Source organism: Canis aureus, chromosome 5 (genome assembly GCF_053574225.1).
Source record: "Canis aureus isolate CA01 chromosome 5, VMU_Caureus_v.1.0, whole genome shotgun sequence".
In the NCBI taxonomy this organism is placed as follows: Eukaryota; Metazoa; Chordata; class Mammalia; order Carnivora; family Canidae; genus Canis; species Canis aureus.
The window spans coordinates 82,632,043-82,649,838 of NC_135615.1; the positions used below are offsets into that span (position 1 = coordinate 82,632,043).

General features: G+C 46.8%; 1 long non-coding RNA gene across 1 annotated transcript; it reads right to left on the reverse strand.

The window, feature by feature from the left end:
* Positions 1–3,651: 3,651 nt before the first annotated feature.
* LOC144314881 (uncharacterized) lies at positions 3,652–16,913 on the reverse strand. The gene is made up of 3 exons (XR_013380730.1): positions 16,702–16,913; positions 8,712–8,885; positions 3,652–4,827 (listed from the first exon to the last, which is right to left on the reverse strand). It is a non-coding gene; the product is annotated as an uncharacterized LOC144314881 (long non-coding RNA).
* Between the last annotated feature and the right edge of the window lie 883 nt (positions 16,914–17,796).

The window sequence follows — 17,796 nt, forward strand, 5'->3', positions numbered from 1 at the left end:
ATACTTAATTGCTGGAGTTTGAAAGCAACTTCCTATATGCTAAGGTGTTTTTTTTTTTTTCTCAAGTAAACTCTACCCCCAACGTGGGGCTCAAACTCTGACCCTGAGATCAAGGGCCACATGCTCTATTGACTGAGCCAGCCAGGTGCCCCATGCTAAGGTTTTATTCCCTAATCTTTGGTTCTGATGGAATATCTGCAAGGAGAAGTAAATCAACTCATGCCATCATTTTCAATTTTTCATTATCACTGGTGATTAGATATTACATAATTAGCCAAGGTCATACGAGAGGATTCAGTGGAGCAATTTAGGATTAAATCTAGAAATTAAACATTAGGAACTCACTGGGATTCCCATAAGTGTTTTTAAGTGTTGTAATACGGGGATGCTTAATTAGACTTCCAGCTTAGTTCCTGCTGTTACCCAGCACCAGGCCTTTTAGTATTACCTAGAAAAAATAGTCAGTTCTCAGAAGATCTCAGAAGTCAAGCTCAAGCTGAGGAAAGATGTGTGCTGAGTAATGCAACTCAGCCCACTTCCTTGTAAAGCTGGAAGTGCCATATGTGTTTTTCTAATTAGCCCCAATGGATTCCTTCTAGGCATGATTAGGTGTCATGAAGCCAACCATTCTGCCTCTGGGGATTTGTGCATTCTCTGTGAAATTGCTCTATACCATCTGATGCGATAGTTTCCCTATACACGTTTCCTGTTCTGGGTCACGTCGAAGGATTGTGCCACATGGTCTTAACCTACTTTTGTCCCCTACTGCCTAGGTAAACAACAACAGTGGTGACACCCACAGAATGTACCTGCCCTTGAAGTAACACCCATCCATCTTGCACCTTGCACGGGGCACCTTTTAATCTGGAGGATCCCCAAACCTGTTGCAAACATTAATTATACTTCATAAATACCTCAGTGATACTAGGCTGCCAGCCCCATAGCCCCATTCCTTCCCCAAATGAAGAGATGGAGCATCGTCTTCAGCCCACTCAGAACAAGGACAAATCTGGGTCATGAGCACAGCTCCAGTCACATACTTAAAACTGTCCCTAGGACTGTAAGGGGAACTAATTTATTCTCCATGTTCCCCCAATAGAAAGGGGTGTGTGTGTTTAATGTGTGTTTCTTTCTGAAATACCTCTCTTTTGCTGCTGATTTGGCTTCTGTGTCTTCTTTTCTAGCTAGATGTGGGGATGTTTTTTTTTGTGTGTACTTGAATTCACCTTGGGCAATTTTTTTTAAATTTTTATTTATTTATGATAGTCACAGAGAGAGAGAGAGAGGCAGAGACACAGGCAGAGGGAGAAGCAGGCTCCATGCACCGGGAGCCCAACGTGGGATTCGATCCCGGATCTCCAGGATCGCGCCCTGGGCCAAAGGCAGGCGCTAAACCACTGCGCCACCCAGGGATCCCTAGCAATTGGTTTAAAATAAAATGAATGTCTTACATTTACACTCATATGTATGCATATCATCATCAAAACCAATTCAGGCCCTTCTGATCCACTTCATTCTCTTTTCTTTCTTTCTTTTTTTTTTTTTTTTCTTTCTTTCTTTCTTTCTTTCTTTCTTTCTTTCTTCTTTCTTCTCTCTCTCTCTTTCTTTCTTCTTTTTTTTTGGGGGGGGGACAGGACCATATATTGATTTGATTTTGGTTCTCTTGGATAAGACAGTGCACTTTGGAGACACCTTAGCTAGGGCTGCCCTCTTGAGGTTACAGAGGCAGCCGGCTCATTCTAACACCCAGATCAGGCCTGAGTGTGGGAAAGAGCTGAGAGAAAACAGACAAAAGGACCAAGGACCAATTGGTCATTGTCATGATAAATCGAGATGCTTCTGATGTGCTGATGTGGTAGTGTGGTGAAAAGAGCCCTAACAGGGAACCAAGGTTGCTCATTTGGCCTTGGCAGACTGTGTGATCTCCGGCTAGTCATTTTCTCTCCGTGCCTCAATTCCTCAACAACAGAATGGGAGTTGCTGGGGCACCTGGGTGGTTCCATCAGTTAAGTGTCTGCCTTTGGCTCAAGTCATGATCCCAGGGTCCTGGGATCAAATCCCACATCAGGCTCCCCAGGGAGCCTGCCACTCCTCCTGCTTGTTCTCTCTTTGTCAAATAAATAAATAAATAAAATCATAAAAAGAAAATAAAAAAGAATGGGAGCTGCTGATCTAGTCCAGGGCTCAGCCAACTTCTGTAAAAGGCCAAACCGTGGGCAGCCCTGGTGGCTCAGCGGTTTAGCGCCACCTTCAACCCAGGGTGTGATCCTGGAGACCCGGGATTGAGTCCCACGTCGGGTTCCCTGCATGGAGCCTGCTTCTCTCTCTGCCTGTGTCTCTTCCTCTCTCTGTGTATCTCTCATGAATGAATAAATAAAACCTTTTTTAAAAAAGTCCAGACCGTTACCATGTTGGGCTTGATGGGCCAAATTGTCTCTGTGGTGGCTACTCCACTCTGCCATTGTACTCAAAAACAGCCACAGACAAAAATGTAAGCAAATGAGTGTGAAGATGTTCCAATTAAACTTTATTATGGACACTGAATTTTGAATTTCATGTAGTATTCCTGTGTCTGGAAGCATTATTCTTCCTTCAATTACTTTTTAACCATTAAATATGTAAAAGCCATTGTAGAATGCCCCAGGCCGTAGAATAAAACAAGCAGGGAGCCAGATATGGTCCAGGGGCTGAAGTTTGCTGACTTCTGGACCAGAGAATCTCAGAGAGCCCTTCTAGTTTAATCTTCCACAACTTTGAAAGTCAAGTTAACTATAGTTCCTTTTCATTTCTATTTCTTGGGGGATACATGCTCTTCTAGTGTGACAGGAGGGACCTTAGAAGACACATTGCCCCCCACCCCAAAAAAAAGATGCCTGCTGGGGCACCTGGGTGGCTCAGTCCGTTGAGTGTAGGACTCTTGATTTTGGCTCAGGTCATGATCTCAGGGTTGTGAGATGGAGCACCACACCAGGATCCTCACTCAGCACAGAGCCTGCTTAAGATTCTCCTCTCCCTCTGCCCCTCCCCTACACTGAGTGCTCTCATTCTAAAGAGAAGAAAAAAGGTGTCTGCCAAATTCATACTGGCCAGCTTCAGACACTAGCAATTCTGTTTTTTTTTTTTTTTTTTTAAGTAATCTCTACACCCAATGTGGGGGCTTGAACCTACAACCCCAAGATCAAGAGTCTCGTGCTCCACTGCCTGAGCCATCCAGGCACCTCTGAACACTAGCAATTCTACTCTGAGAGCTGCAGTGTCTGGTACAGTAGCCACTAGCCACAAGTGGTATTGCCCATTTGGAATATGGCTAGTCCAGGCTAAAATGTACTGCCAGTATAAAATGCTCACCAGGTTTTGAAGACTTAATACTAGAAAAAAATAATTTAAGCTATCTCCTTAATATTTTATATTAATTATGTTTTAGTATATGTGCTGCCGGTGACCACTATGTTTTTTTTTAATTTTTATTTATTTATGTATGATAGTCACAGAGAGAGAGAGGCAGAGACACAGGCAGAGGGAGAAGCAGGCTCCATGCACCGGGAGCTTGATGTGGGATTCGATCCCAGGTCTCCAGGATCGCGCCCTGGGCCAAAGGCAGGCGCTAAACCGCTGCGCCACCCAGGGATCCCTATATTATGTTTTAAACAATATTTTTATATACTAAATTAAATATATTAAAATTAATATAAAAAATAAAATAAAATAAAATTAACCCTGTCCCCCCCCTTTTTTTTAAAGATTTTATTTATTTATTCATGAGAGACAAATAGAGAGACAGAGAGAGGCAGAGACACAGGCAGAGGGAGAAGCAGGCCCCATGAAGGGAGCCTGACGTGGGACTTGATCCCGGGACTCCAGGATCACACCCTGGGCCAAAGGCAGGTGCAAAACCACTGAGCCACCCAGAGATCTCCAGTCCCCTTTAAAAAAAAAAAAAAAGATTTATTTATTTTGAGAGAGAGAACGAGTGTGCGAGGGGCAGAGGGAGAGAATCTCAAGCAGATTCTGTGCTGAGCGCAGAGCTGGATGCTGTGTTCAATCTCATGACTATGAGGTCATGACCGGAGCCAAAGCAAGAGTCAGATGCTTAACAACTGAGCCAACCAGGTGCCCCAACCCTGTCCCTTTTTGTTTTGAATGTGACTACTAGAGGATTTTAAATTACATGTATGGCTCACATATTTCTATTGGATGCTGATGCTCCCCAAAATTGCTTGTGTCATTGATTTAAGATTTATCCCTTTTGCAAATGCAATATTCTTCCATTCGAAATAATACATTTACCTTATCAGTAAATATTAATGAGGATGTGATAGAAAGTTGAACATGGATTTGGAGGAATAGAGGCTCTAGAAATTGTGTCTGGAAATGGAAAGTGGCATATTTATAATTAAAGATGCAAAGACGGGCTGAGAAAAGGAAGGATTGGGCATCTCCCCACTCGTCAGCCTTTCAGAGTTCTTTTTTTTTTTTAAGAAGATTTTATTTATTTAGTCATGAGAGACCCAGAGTGAGAGGCAGAGACATAGGCAAAGGGAGAAGCAGGCTCCCTGTAGGAAGCCCACTGTGGGACTTGATCCTAGGACCCTGGGATCAAGCCCTGAGCCTAAGGCAGACGCCCAACCAGTGAGCCACCCAGGTGTCCCATCCCTTCAGAGTTCTCAGGGTCCATGTGGCAGTCTTAAGGAACGAGCGCTCCATCAGTGGTCAGGAAGACTGGGTCTCGGCCTAGCTTGTAGCTTACAGTGTCACAGGCAGGTTATTTTGCTTCCACTTCCTTGTCTCCAATATGAGGATGAAGATGCCCCTGCATGCCTTGCAGAGCTGAGAATGTGTGTGAGTGCTCATGAGCTCTACAAGGCTGCAGCAACATCCAGCACATAAGGAGAATTTGCCCGGTTGGATTAGCCACCTCCCACTGACTAGCAAGCTGTACTCCTCCCTCCCCTCAGCTGCAATCCTGCTGCCCTAAAATCTGTGCACACTGATTGTCAGTTACAGGTCAAGGACCCACCCTTTAGTGACAGCTGGCCCAAGCCTTCCAACTTAGGTTGTCCCAAGTCATGGAGGCTGATTTATTAAGCCATGCCTATCCTATAGCCAGCTCCAAGGAGTGCCTTGCTGGGTTAAACTCACATGTTTCATCCAGTTAAAAAAAAAAAAAAAAAAAAAAAAGGCCACCAATCCTTGCAATGGTCATTCAGATACGCGATGCTTTTTCCTGGCTCCAGACTTTATCTCTGCTGTTTCCTCTGCCTCTATTGCTTTTTCTTGAGATCTGCACGTGGAAGTCTCTCCACATCAGGTAGATCTCAAGTAGCACTTCCTTAGGCCTTTTTTGTTGTTGTTGTCTATTTATTCATGAGAGACACAGAGAGAGAAGCAGAGACACAGGCAGAGGGAGAAGCAGGCTGTATGCAGGGAGCCCGATGGGGGACTTGATCCCAGGACTCCAGAATCATGCCCCGAGCCAAAGGCAGAGGCCCAACCACCGGGCCACCCAGGTGCCCCTCCTTAGGCCTTTTTGACCATCAAGAACACCTTTCTCTTCCTTTCTCTTTCTTCCTTATACTTATTTCAACCTGCAACCTTTAAAAAAAATTTTTATTATTATATTTTAAGATTTTATTTATCAATTCATTCATGAGAGGCACAGGGAGAGGGGCAGAGACATAGACAAAGGGAGAAGCAGGCTCCCCACAGGGAGCTCAATGTGGGATCATGCCCTGAGCCAAAGGCAGACACTCAATTGCTGAGCCACCCAGGTGTCCCTTTATTATTATTATTTTTAAGTAAACTCTACCCCAATTCTGGTGGGGCTTGAACTCTCCACTCTGAGATCAGGCATTGCATGCTCTACTGAGTCTGCCAGGTGCTCCAAAATGGAAGTGGCGGGATCCCTGGGTGGCACAGTGGTTTGGCGCCTGCCTTTGGCCCAGGGCGCGATCCTGGAGACCCAGGATCGAATCCCACATCGGGCTCCCGGTGCATGGAGCCTGCTTCTCCCTCTACCTGTGTCTCTGCCTCCCTCTCTCTCTCTGTAACTATCATAAATAAATAAAAATTAAAAACAAAACAAAACAAAAAAAAAAACAAAATGGAAGTGGCTATCACGTGGGTAATGGATTGCAAAAGCGTTGATGGAGGAGCAAATGCAAGAATGAGTCCAGAAGCCTGCTCTCATCACGATGCTAATGGGCCATCGTTGGGTCAGGTTTCCACCTTATTCCAGTGGATGGCTGCCCCAAACAAAGAACCACCTACCCTGTTGCCACAGAACCAACAGGTTTCAGCTTGAAGAAGTCATGTGACTGACACCAAGAGGTATTTCAGAATTTCTTCGGGACTAAAATTCCTATTTGTTTGTATCTGCCTCAGAGATGTACTTGGTTTGTATGTGGTTGTTGGATTGGATTCCAGTCTTCGCTAATATTGTCCGCTGCCTCTTCCCACACTTGTCTTTTCTCCTCCCTTTCTCCCTTCCCAGCCCTATGCCTGTGAGTCAAGATTCACCTCCAGGAATGCATCCCTCCCCAGGCCCTACTGGTCTCTGAGCTCTCAGAGCCGTTTCTTCATTGTACTCATTTTAGCCTTTTTCTACACATACTCATGTGGTTCGTGCCTTATCTCCCTAATTAGGTTGTCTGATTCTAGAGGGTGGGAGCTTTTCCACGTACAACTTTATTTATTTATTTTTTAATTTTTATTTATTTATGATAGTCACAGAGAGAGAGAGATAGAGGCAGAGACATAGGCAGAGGGAGAAGCAGGTTCCATGCACCGGGAGCCTGATGTGGGATTCGATCCCGGGTCTCCAGGATCGCGCCCTGGGCCAAAGGCAGGCGCCAAACTGCTGCGCCACCCAGGGATCCCTCCACGTACAACTTTAGAGCTGGAAGGAATTGTAATGTTTATCCCTTAGTACATCCTCTCACTAACGCCTGTGTCACTTTATGACATCTCTGACAACTTCTGCTTTGGTCTCTTGAGGACCTCTGGTGCTGGGGCCCTCCTTACCTAAAGATGTCTGGCTCAGTGTAGGAATATAGGAAGGTGTTAAATACGGAGCACCTGGAGGGTTCTTCAGAAGAGCCTGCAACTCTTGATCTCAGGGTTGTGAGTTCAAGCCCCACATTGAGTGTGGAGCCCACTTAAAATAAATAAATATACTTTTAAAAAAGAGATGTTAAATACAGTGTTGTTGAATTCAAGCTACTTCTCCCTTAAGGCTGAGTCAGTCCTTGGCTGGGTGTGGGATGCAGAAGAGAGAGAACATTGAGGAATGAACAATGTTTTGGCTAAAAATGTTGGGGAATGTTTCCAACAATCTTATGTCCAGGCTATAATTCATGTGCTGTGATTCAGCTCTTGCCCAGTGTTATTTAGGGTAAGTGAATTACAAAACATCAACTCAAATACCTCTTTCTTTCTCCCTTAGGAGAGGCTCTGAGTGTAATTGTTCCGGATGACTTTCAACAAGGGGCTGGATGAGCATCTTATCCACACAGCTAGCACTTGTCAGGAGCTGTGCAGCTTACCAAGCCCTTTCCAAGACTTCAGCTCATTAGAAAAAAATTTTTTTAAGTTTTAAAAGTTTTATTCATTTAAGTTATCTCTACAACCAAAGTGGGACTCGAACTCACGACCCCCCAGATCAAGAGTCGCATAGCTCTTCTAATGAAGCCAGCCAGGTGCCCCTCAGTAGAACTTTTGGATTGGGGCAGCATTACCCTAACTTTATAAAGGAGGAAACTGAGATCTGAATTCAGTTCTGAGGATGGCAGAGCCGGTGCTCAAACCCTAGTCTTCAAGGTCTAAGAATCTAGTGCTTTGTTTTCACTAAGGTAGACAGTCATCTAAAAAAACAAAACAAAACAAAACAAAACCACTGACACTTTATTTATTTTAAATATTTTATTTATTTATTCATGAGGGACACACAGAGAGGTAGAGACACAGGCAGAGGGAGAAGCAGGCTCCCTGTGGGGATCCTGATATAAGACTCGATCCCAGGGGGATCCCTGGGTGGCTCAGCCGTTTAGCGCCTGCCTTTGGCCCAGGGCGTGATCCTGGGGACCCAGGATCGAGTCCCACGTCGGGCTCCTTGCATGGAGCCTGCTTCTCCCTCTGCCTGTGTCACTGCCTCTCTCTGTCTCTCATGAATGAATAAATAAAATCTTAAAAAAAAAAAAAAAAAGACTCGATCCCAGGACTCCAGGACCATGCCCTGGGCCAGTGGCAGGTGCTAAACCACTGAGCCACCCAGGTGTCCCCCCAGTGACACTTTAAATAGAGTGGGGATCCCTGGGTGGCTCAGTGGTTTAGCGCCTGCCTTTGGCCCAGTGCGTGATCCTGGAGTCCCGGGATCGAGTTCTGCGTCGGGCTCCCGGCATGGAGCCTGCTTCTTCCTCCTCCTGTGTCTCTGCCTCTCTCTCTCTCTCTATGTCTATCATAAATAAATTAATTAATTAAAAAAAATAAATAGAGTTCATTCTGTCTTACAAAGGCTGCATTTGGCCCTGGAGAAAGGATCAGGGTCAGCGACTAGGTATGGATGCAGATTCTTCCAATACCAGAAATCCCAGATAAATGGCAGGGGCCAGCCAAATACTTCTCTAGTCTTCCTGTCTCCAATCTCCCCCTCTGTCTACTTGAGAAGTAAGCAAATTCCTCAAATTCCCCCTGCCCCATTTCTGTGAAATGCTTACCTGTGTGCTAGGATTGGCCTATGTGTCCAACAGGGGCTGCTTTCCCAGGAGGGATGACTTCAGGGGCTCCTGGACACTGCTACTGGCTGCCTCCCCCATCGCACCCCACTCAACAGCTAGCTCAGCTGAAATGTCACTGCTAGAGCTTCTCTCCTTTTGCTTGAAGTGTGATCCCTGTTAAATTCAGAAACATGTTGGGAGTGGTGTCATTTTAACACCATTAGCAATCATGGATCTGGGTGAATGAGTTTCAGAGTCTTTCCTAAGAGTACTAGGTTGTTGTTTTTTTTTTTTTTCCCCATGGAAAAATTAAAAAAATCACACGAGTCATAAATATTAATTGCAAAAAAGGAAGCCTACCAGTAAGATCAGGAAAGAGTCCCAGGGCAGACCCACAACCTGAATGGGTGGCAGAACCAACCTGCACAAAGACAGACTGGCGAGGGAATGGTACTGGGATCATCTGTAGCCCGTTTGGAAAGAAACACAATGGTGCTTATCTCACTACAGGAATACAAAAATCAATCCAGATATTAAGTACGAAAGCAAAACTTTTAAAACTTTCAGAAAAATATAGGATGATTGTTATGAGCTCAGGGTAAAAAGAAGGGTTTCTTTTTTTTTTTTTTAATTTATTTATGATAGTCACACAGAGAGAGAGAGAGAGAGGCAGAGACATAGGCAGAGGGAGAAGCAGGCTCCATGCACCGGGAGCCCGACGTGGGATTCGATCCCGGGTCTCCAGGATCGCGCCCTGGGCCAAAGGCAGGCGCCAAACTGCTGCGCCACCCAGGGATCCCTCTTTTTTTTTTTTTTTTTTAAGATTTTATTTATTTATGAGAGTGAGCACAAGCTGGGGGAGGGGCAGAGGGAGAAAAAGACTCCTGCTGAGCGGGGAGCCCAATAAGGGGCTCCATCCCAGGATCCCGGGATCATGATCCGAGATGCAGGCAGAAGCTTAGCCAACTGAGCCACCCAGGTGCCTCATAATGATAGGTTTCTAAAGATTAAACAAATAAACATACAACAAGACACAGACCATAAAGGAAAGAATACATTAGCTCCATTAAAACTAATCAAAGGCTATCTTAAAACAGAGCATCTCAACTCTGGCTGCATATAAGAATCAGCTGAGAAGCTTTTAAAAAATCCTAGTATCCCATCCTTTCTGGGAGTAGGCCCTAGATACAGCCTCACCTCAAACATTTGCAAGGTCTAGAACAAGAGTACCAGTGTGTGAGGGGGCACCTGGGTGTTCCAGTTGGTTGAGCATCTGCCTTCAGCTCAGGTCGTGATCTCAGGGTCCTGGGATAGAGGCCCACATCGGGCTCTCTGCTCAGGGAGGGGCCTGCTTCTCCCTCTCCCTTGGCACTGCTCTCCTCACTTGTGATCACACTCTCACATGCTCTGTCTCAAATAAATAAATAAAATCTTAAAAACAACAACAACAATTTGGGTACCTGGAGCCAGGCGAAGGAATGAGACTATAGGCTTTGCAGGTGGGTGGGGGGCATATCCCTCTGGCTGTGTGGACTTGCTACTGAGCAGGGTCTTTTAAAGTAAAACCTAGGGCAGGGGTCCCTCCTACCTCGGTTTTAGGATGGAACTGCTTGAGCACCTGTACTCTTTTTTGTTAACTCTTTACTGGTTTTTATTTTTTATTTTATTTATTTATTTTTTTCTTTACTGATTTTTAAATATACAGATACATGTATAGAAAAGTACAAAAATCATAGGTATACAGCTTGATGAATTCTCACAAATATATTGATTAAGGATATATGTATTTATCTGCCCCTCCCATTCCGGCGCTCACTCTTTCTCTCTGCACTCGCTCGCTCTCTTTCTAAAATAAATAAATAAATCTTTTTAAAAAATCAATTCAATGTAAAGAGGTTAACGTTTTAACTTTATTAAAAAACTGGTTACAAATAAAATGCATTCAACATACAATTTGAGTGCTATATAAGTCCAAAGCACGAGAAGGGACAGCTTCCTAAAATGTCCCTCTGGGATGGGACACAACAGTGTGCTGTGTACTCTTCAACCTTTTCTATAGGTAGAAGTATGATTATGGATTTTTGCTAAAATGAGATTGTTCTAGATAAACCCTTCTGAACCTTGTTTTTTTCACCTAGCAATGATCTCTTAAATAGATTTTCCCCTCATAATGCCATGCTTCAGAGAGAAGAGCAGTTGGAGATGGAGAACACCTTCCCCTTTCCTCCCCACACACTCATCTCTGAAAATCCAGCCCACGTATCACCTCTGTGAATCCATAGGATGCCAGGGTCAGGGAGACCCCAGAGATTTGCCAGTCTGTCCCTCCCCCCATGTTACCAATAGGGAAACTGAGCCTTGGGAAAGAGTTGCATTTGGCCCAAGGTTACTTGGCAGATAGCAGCTGAGCGAGGACCGGAGCCCTGGAGCAGGGCTCTGCACTTCCTTCATACAAGCTGCTTCTCTGGGAACCATCATGCACTATTTCTTATCATGAAATCCCATTGTATATGCGTATGCACCTGCTGTCACATCCACGAGGATATCCTGTGTCTACTCATTGAACCAAAAGGTATGGAGCACCTACCATGTGCCAGAAAGCAGTGACATGGACGGAGGAGGCTCCCATCTTGTGGCACTTAAATTCTAAAGGGGACAGTCGGCCAATAAAGATACAAGGCGATTTCTGGCAGAGATAAATGTGGAGGAGAAAACAAAATAGGTGTGTGGTGTAAGAGAGAACGAGCAGACAGGATTGGGCACCAACCATTGCACACTGTGGCTCGCAGTCCTGGGTCGGAGTGAGAGAAGACACCCACCAGCCAACCCTAAATTTGTGTCTGCTTACCACACAGCCTGTGATCTGCTGTGCACGAATATTTTTATAATTCCCATCACCGTCCAACTAGCATAATCGCATCGTGACTGGTGTGTGTCTTAAAAGGGTCAATTTGTTTAATGTAAACATTTAAAATGTACTGTAATTTTGGTAAAGCCACGTTAGCATTTCTTCATTTGGTAACGTATTGGGAGCACCCCTCACCCTTACCCCTGAATGGAAGCATTCCAGAGTCCTCTTAGTCTCTACGGGACCCTAACTTGGAGGTACTTGTGCTTTCTGGACTTGTAATTGTACATTGTCAACTCCCTGCAGGCAGGAGGAAGTCTTAATGTTCTGCCCACAGCTGCATTAATATTTGTTGGGGGAGATCATTATCAAAGAGAAGGTCACCACTGTGCCCTGTAGCCTGTGTGGGATAAAGAGGCAGGTACATCACCCAACAGACACAGCTAGACTGGGGACTTCTTTCCCCAGAATGCTCAGAGAACATACCCAGCTGTCCCCCTGCAGGGGTTTTGTTTACTCTGTCCTGAGTGTACGGCCAGGACAGAGTGGGAGCCCACGAAGTCGGGGCCATGGAGAGAGACCCCAGCTTCCCAGAGACAAGCCTATAAGTTGGGAGGTGACAGGCTGATCGCGGGGACAAGCCCCTGGTATTGGCAGGGTTTCTCACTTGTCCCTAAGGAGACAGTATAGAGTCGGAGGCATTTGGTTTCTGAAGCAGATTACCTATTTTCCACCGCTAGTCCCTGGTGTCAGACACTGTTTCCACTGTGGGTGTGGGAGAAGAAAATACGAAATAGGCTTGGCCAGGTGCAGTGGCACCTGGCCCGTGGGCCAGAGGGGGCCTGTGGCTGGCTGCTCTGTTACAAGACAGCTAGCCCACACATCGCCCTCTTATTTGTTTTCTATTTTCAGTTTCTACGAATACATGTTTGTCTGAATCTGTCCAGGTTGCTGTAACAAAATACCATAGACCGGATCGCTTATAAGCAACAGAAATTTATTTTCTATGGTTCTGGACACTGGGTAGTCTAAGATCAAGGCACAAGCAGATTTGGTGTCTGCTGAGGACCTGCTTCCTAGTTCATAGACAAGGATTTTTTTTGCTATATCCTCACATGGAAGAAGGGGTGAGGAATCTCTCTGGGGCCTCTTCTTAAACAGGCACTCATCCCATCATGAGGTCTCTGCCTTTGTGATCCGATCACCTCTAAAATGCCCCATGTCCACACGCCATCACGTTGGGGTTGGGATTTCAACACATACATTTGGTGGGGGTGGAGGGGGGTCATGAACATTCAGTCCATTGCAATGTTCATTGTGAAAAATCAAAACAATATATATTTTAAAGTAGGAAAATTATAATCTCTAATTTTTTGCTATGATAAATAATGCTGGAATAAATGTCCTTATATATCTGTCCATCTGTATATACATAATAGGAGTCTGGATGATGTTTTTTTAAATTTTTTGTTTGTTTTGTTTTAGAGAGAGGACCAGTGCAGGGGCATGTGGGGAAGGCAGAGGGAGAGGGAGAGGAAGAGCAAGAGAATCCCAAGAAGGCTCCAAGTTCAGCAGAGCCCAAAGTGGGGCTCAATTCCATGACCTTGAGATCATGACCTGAGCAGAAACCAAAAGACATATGCTTAATCAAATGAGGCCCCCAGGTGCCCCAAGATTCTTTTTTATTTTTATGCAATCTCTATACCCAACATCGGCCTTGAACCCACAACTCCAAGATTAAGAGTCCCATGCTCCATGGGCTGAGCCACCCAGGTGCCCCCTGGATGATTATTCTTTTAAAAACACTTACTTTTGGGGATCCCTGGGTGGCGCAGCGGTTTGGCGCCTGCCTTTGGCCCAGGGCACGATCCTGGAGACCCGGGATCGAATCCCACGTCGGGCTCCTGGTGCATGGAGCCTGCTTCTCCCTCTGCCTGTGTCTCTGCCTCTCTCTCTCTATCTGTGACTATCATAAATAAATAAAAAAATTAAAAAAAAAAACACTTACTTTTGGGTGATGAACATTAAGGAGGGCATGTGATGTCATGAGCGCTGAGTATTACAGAAGACTGATGAATCACTGATCTCTACCTCTGAAACCAGTAATATGTAATATGTTCCTTAATTAAATTTATTTATTTTTAAAAGATTTTATTTATTCATGAGAGTCACAGAGAGAGAAGCAGAGACACAGGCAGAGGGAGAAGCAGACTCTTCCACTTCAGACTCACTGGTTCAACATTTGCATATTAACAAGATCTCCAGGATTTTGTAGGCACATTTTAGTTTGAGAAACATTGAGAAGTGGAAGATTGGGGCACCTGGATGGCTCAGTCAGTAAAGTGTCTGCCTTTGATTCAGGTCATGATCTCAGGGTCCTGGGATCGAGCCCTGCACGGGGCTCCCTGCTCAGTGGGGAGTCTGCTTTTCCCTCTCCCTGCTGCTCCCCTTGCTTGTACTCTCTCTCTCTCTGTCAAATGAATGAATAAAAATCTTTTTAAAAAAATTAAGTGGAAGATTAAGAGGCAGATAGAGTTAGCTCTCTGCTCACCTCTCAGAGATTGGAGAGGGTGTGACCTAAAACATTCTTCTGGGTTGAGTCTGGTCTTGTTGTCTAAACTATCAATTTTAGGATACTCATCCTTTTAGGGAGAGAACTCACTAGACCAGATCATTTCCCTCATGTGTTTTTCTTTTCTTTTTTTTTAAGATTTTATTTATTTATTCATGAGAGACACAGAGAGAGACAGAGGCAGAGACACAGGCAGAGGGGGAAAGCAGGCTTCATTCAGGGAGCCTGATTCGGGAATATGATCCTGGGACTCCAGGATCATGCCCTGGGCCGAAGGCGGGTGCTAAACCACTGAGCACCCCAGGGATCCTCCTCCCTGGTGTGTTTTTCGAACCAGGTGTGGAAACCTAGGCTGCCTTAGGATCTTGAGCTGTCAGGGCTGGGAAAGGCCAGAGATGTCTTCAATCCAGCTCAGCTGCTGCCCTGCCCACCCTTGCCCCTCCCCCACATCACCGGTGAGGCCCTGAGAAGGGTGATAATTTGCTTAGTTTCCTGCCCACATACTGGTGGCCTCGGTTCTGACTCCCAGCCCATCATTCCCTGTTTCAAAGTTTGGTCCACTACCTTTTTTCTATAGATTCAGCTCATCTTTTCAGAAAAAATTATTATTTTTTATTTTTTATTTATTAATGATAGTCACACAGAGAGAGAGAGAGAGGCAGAGACACAGGCAGAGGGAGAAGCAGGCTCCATGCACCGGGAGCCCGACGTGGGATTCGATCCCGGGTCTCCAGGATCGCGCCCTGGGCCAAAGGCAGGCACTAAACCGCTGCGCCACCCAGGGATCCCCAGAAAAAATTATTTTTAAAATATTGGTTTATTATAAACGAAGTATGTGCCTACTGGAAAGAATTCAAATGACATAAAAATTTCCCCAACAACTCTGTTCTAAGGTATCTATCCAAGAGAAAGGAAAACAGGTCACACGAAATACCTGTACGTGAATGTCCGCAGCAGCACTATTTGTAATAGCCAAAAATGGAAATAACCCAAGCGCCCACCAGCTGATGAATGAAGAAACAGAATGTTGTATTCATACAATGGAATATTCGACAATACAAAAGGACAAAGCACTGATATATGCTACCACATGTGTGTGCCTTGAACACATGCTGAGTGTAAGAGGCCAGTCCTAAAAAACCACGTATGATTCCACTTATAGAAATGACCAGATTAAGGCAAACCCAATGAAACAGAAAGTAGATTAGTGGTTGCCAGGGGCTGGTGGGTGGGGGAAATGGGAAGTGACTACTCGGGGGTGTGGGGTTTCCTTTTGAGGGGGGGTGTTGGGTTTCCTTTTGGGGTGATTAAGGATGTTCTGAAATTAGACACTGGTCATATCTGTACAACTCTGTGAATACACCAAAAACTACTTGTGAAAAAAATCCTTTAAAAGGGTGAATTTTTTGGGGGGGGAGAATAAAAGGGTGAATTTTATGGTTGGTCAGTAAAGCTATTCTTGGGCAGCCCCCGTGGCTCAGCAGTTTAGTGCTGCCTTCAGCCCAGGGCCTGATCCTGGAGACTTGGGATCGAGTTCCATGTCGGGCTCCCTGCATGGAGCCTGCTTCTCCCTCTCCCTGTGTCTCTGTCTCTGTGTCTCTGTCTTTCTTTCTCATGAATGAATAAATAAAATCTTAAAAAAAATGGGGATCCCTGGGTGGCTCAGTGGTTTAGCACCTGCCTTTGGCCCAGGGTGTGATCCTGGAGTCCTGGGATCGAGTCCCACGTCAGGCTCCCTGTAGGGGAGCTTCTCCCTCTGCCTGTGTCTCTGCCCCTCTCTGTCTCTCATGAATAAATAAATAAAATATTAAAATAGAAAGCTATTCTTAAAAAAAAAAAACGGTAGGAGGAAGAAGGTAAAATAATCTTTAAGTCACCCTGCCCCAAGTTGCTAACTCATTCCTGCCATAAATACTTAGCCTGCGGGCTGAGGACTCAACATGAAGCAAACCTCGTCCTAAGAGCAATGTCACCCCCGTATCCGGAGCCCCAGGGCCAGCGCCCACCGGCTGCAGAGTTTCCACCACTGATGCCAGAACCCGTCCCCACTCGCTCTCTGCCACCCCAGCGCCCGCCAGCCACTGCCCCCCCGGTGACAGCCACCTCCACCCCCCACCTCCCTGGGCAGCTGCACATGGCACGAGAAGGACCCGCCGCCTTGCCAGCAGGCTCGCCCTACATTCACGACACGAGGCCCCAGTGGCGCTTCGTGCTGCCGGGTGCCACCGTCATTCACTCCACAGGAGTGTCGCGCGGCCTCTGTAACACGGGGACAGCGATATTTCTGCCTCTCTGGTGTTGGCTCCCTGAGCACCAGGCAGCGGGCTCCGGTTGGGGGCGGCCCTCGCTTAAGGTCTCTGGTCTGCAGTCCGAGGGTCCCCGGGGACCTGGCCTCTGGGCAGCCACCGGGTCTTGGCGGCCACCGATCATCCTCCCGAGGGGGGAGGGAAGAGGCTCAGGGCAGGGAGCTGGGCCGTAGGAGAGGGAAGGTCACAACTTCCTGCAGCCAACGACGTCCCACGTGGTGCGTCAAGCCTGAGTCAGACCACGGAGCCCAAATGGAAACTTACCAGGGCCTCAGAGCGGGCGTGTGCGAGTCGGGGTGCAGGCCGCGACACCCCAGCCTGGACAGAGGAGGCCGGCTGCCCCAGGAATCCGGGCTGTGCCTCCCTCCAGGGAGCTGGATCGAAGCCCAGGGGAAGGAGGAAGTGTGAACACGGCTCCCCAGTGACTCACTTCGCCCATCTGGGGCAAGTCAACTCTCAGCCCTGCCGGAAGCCCGCTCGCCTCCCACCCAGGGGATCATCGCCCCGGGTCAGCGCATTCGAAACACTCCCCCCGGTCCACCTGCACCCTGCTGTCCTCCACCTGGGTGTGGGTGTGTTCAGATGCTTGCAGGTGCCTGCCCGGGCCTAGAAGTAGGTCTTAGCAGAGACAACAGAGGGCATGGGAGCAGTGGGAAAAGCCCTGTTCTGGAAGTCAGGACACCTGGGCCTCTGCCCTGGGCCTGGCAGATCTCACAGCCTCTCCGGGCTCCCGTCTCCACTTCTTTGAGAATGAGAATGGGAAGCTGGACTCCATGTCCTACCGGCCCCATGGGCTCTGGAATCTGCCAGGGTTTGGGGTTCCTCTGTCCTCAAGGGAAAAAACCCACCCTCTCCCCCAGTGCGAGAGGCCCTTGCTGATTTGGTCCTGCCTCTAGGGACCTCCTCCTCCCTCCTCTCATAACCCCAGCAACATTCAGCTGTGCCTGGCTAAGAGAGCAAGCACCCAGAATGCCCTCAGCACAGCACCTTCGTTGGCTGACACCAACTCATCCCTTGGGCCCCCCCCTCGGACGCTACTCTTTCTTCGGCCTTCCTCTCTAGGCCCTCCAGCCGCTGCATCCTCCAGCAGGGGCTGTCCTCTTCTCTCTCTTCCCCATTAAATTGACCTCCCTGTGAGGGTAAGGACCCACATAGAGAGGACTCAAAGAATATTTTATGAATGAATGAATGAACTAATGAATGAAGTGGAAGCTCCAGGCAAGTGGAGCTATGGTTTGCTTCCTCCACACGGGGCCTATGTGAGGCTACCCCAGAGCTCTTCCCTGCCAAGGAGGGGGTGCTGATTGGAGGGGGTGCAGATTTTCAAGGGAGGTTCCAGCTGGCTTCTGGCCATGCCAC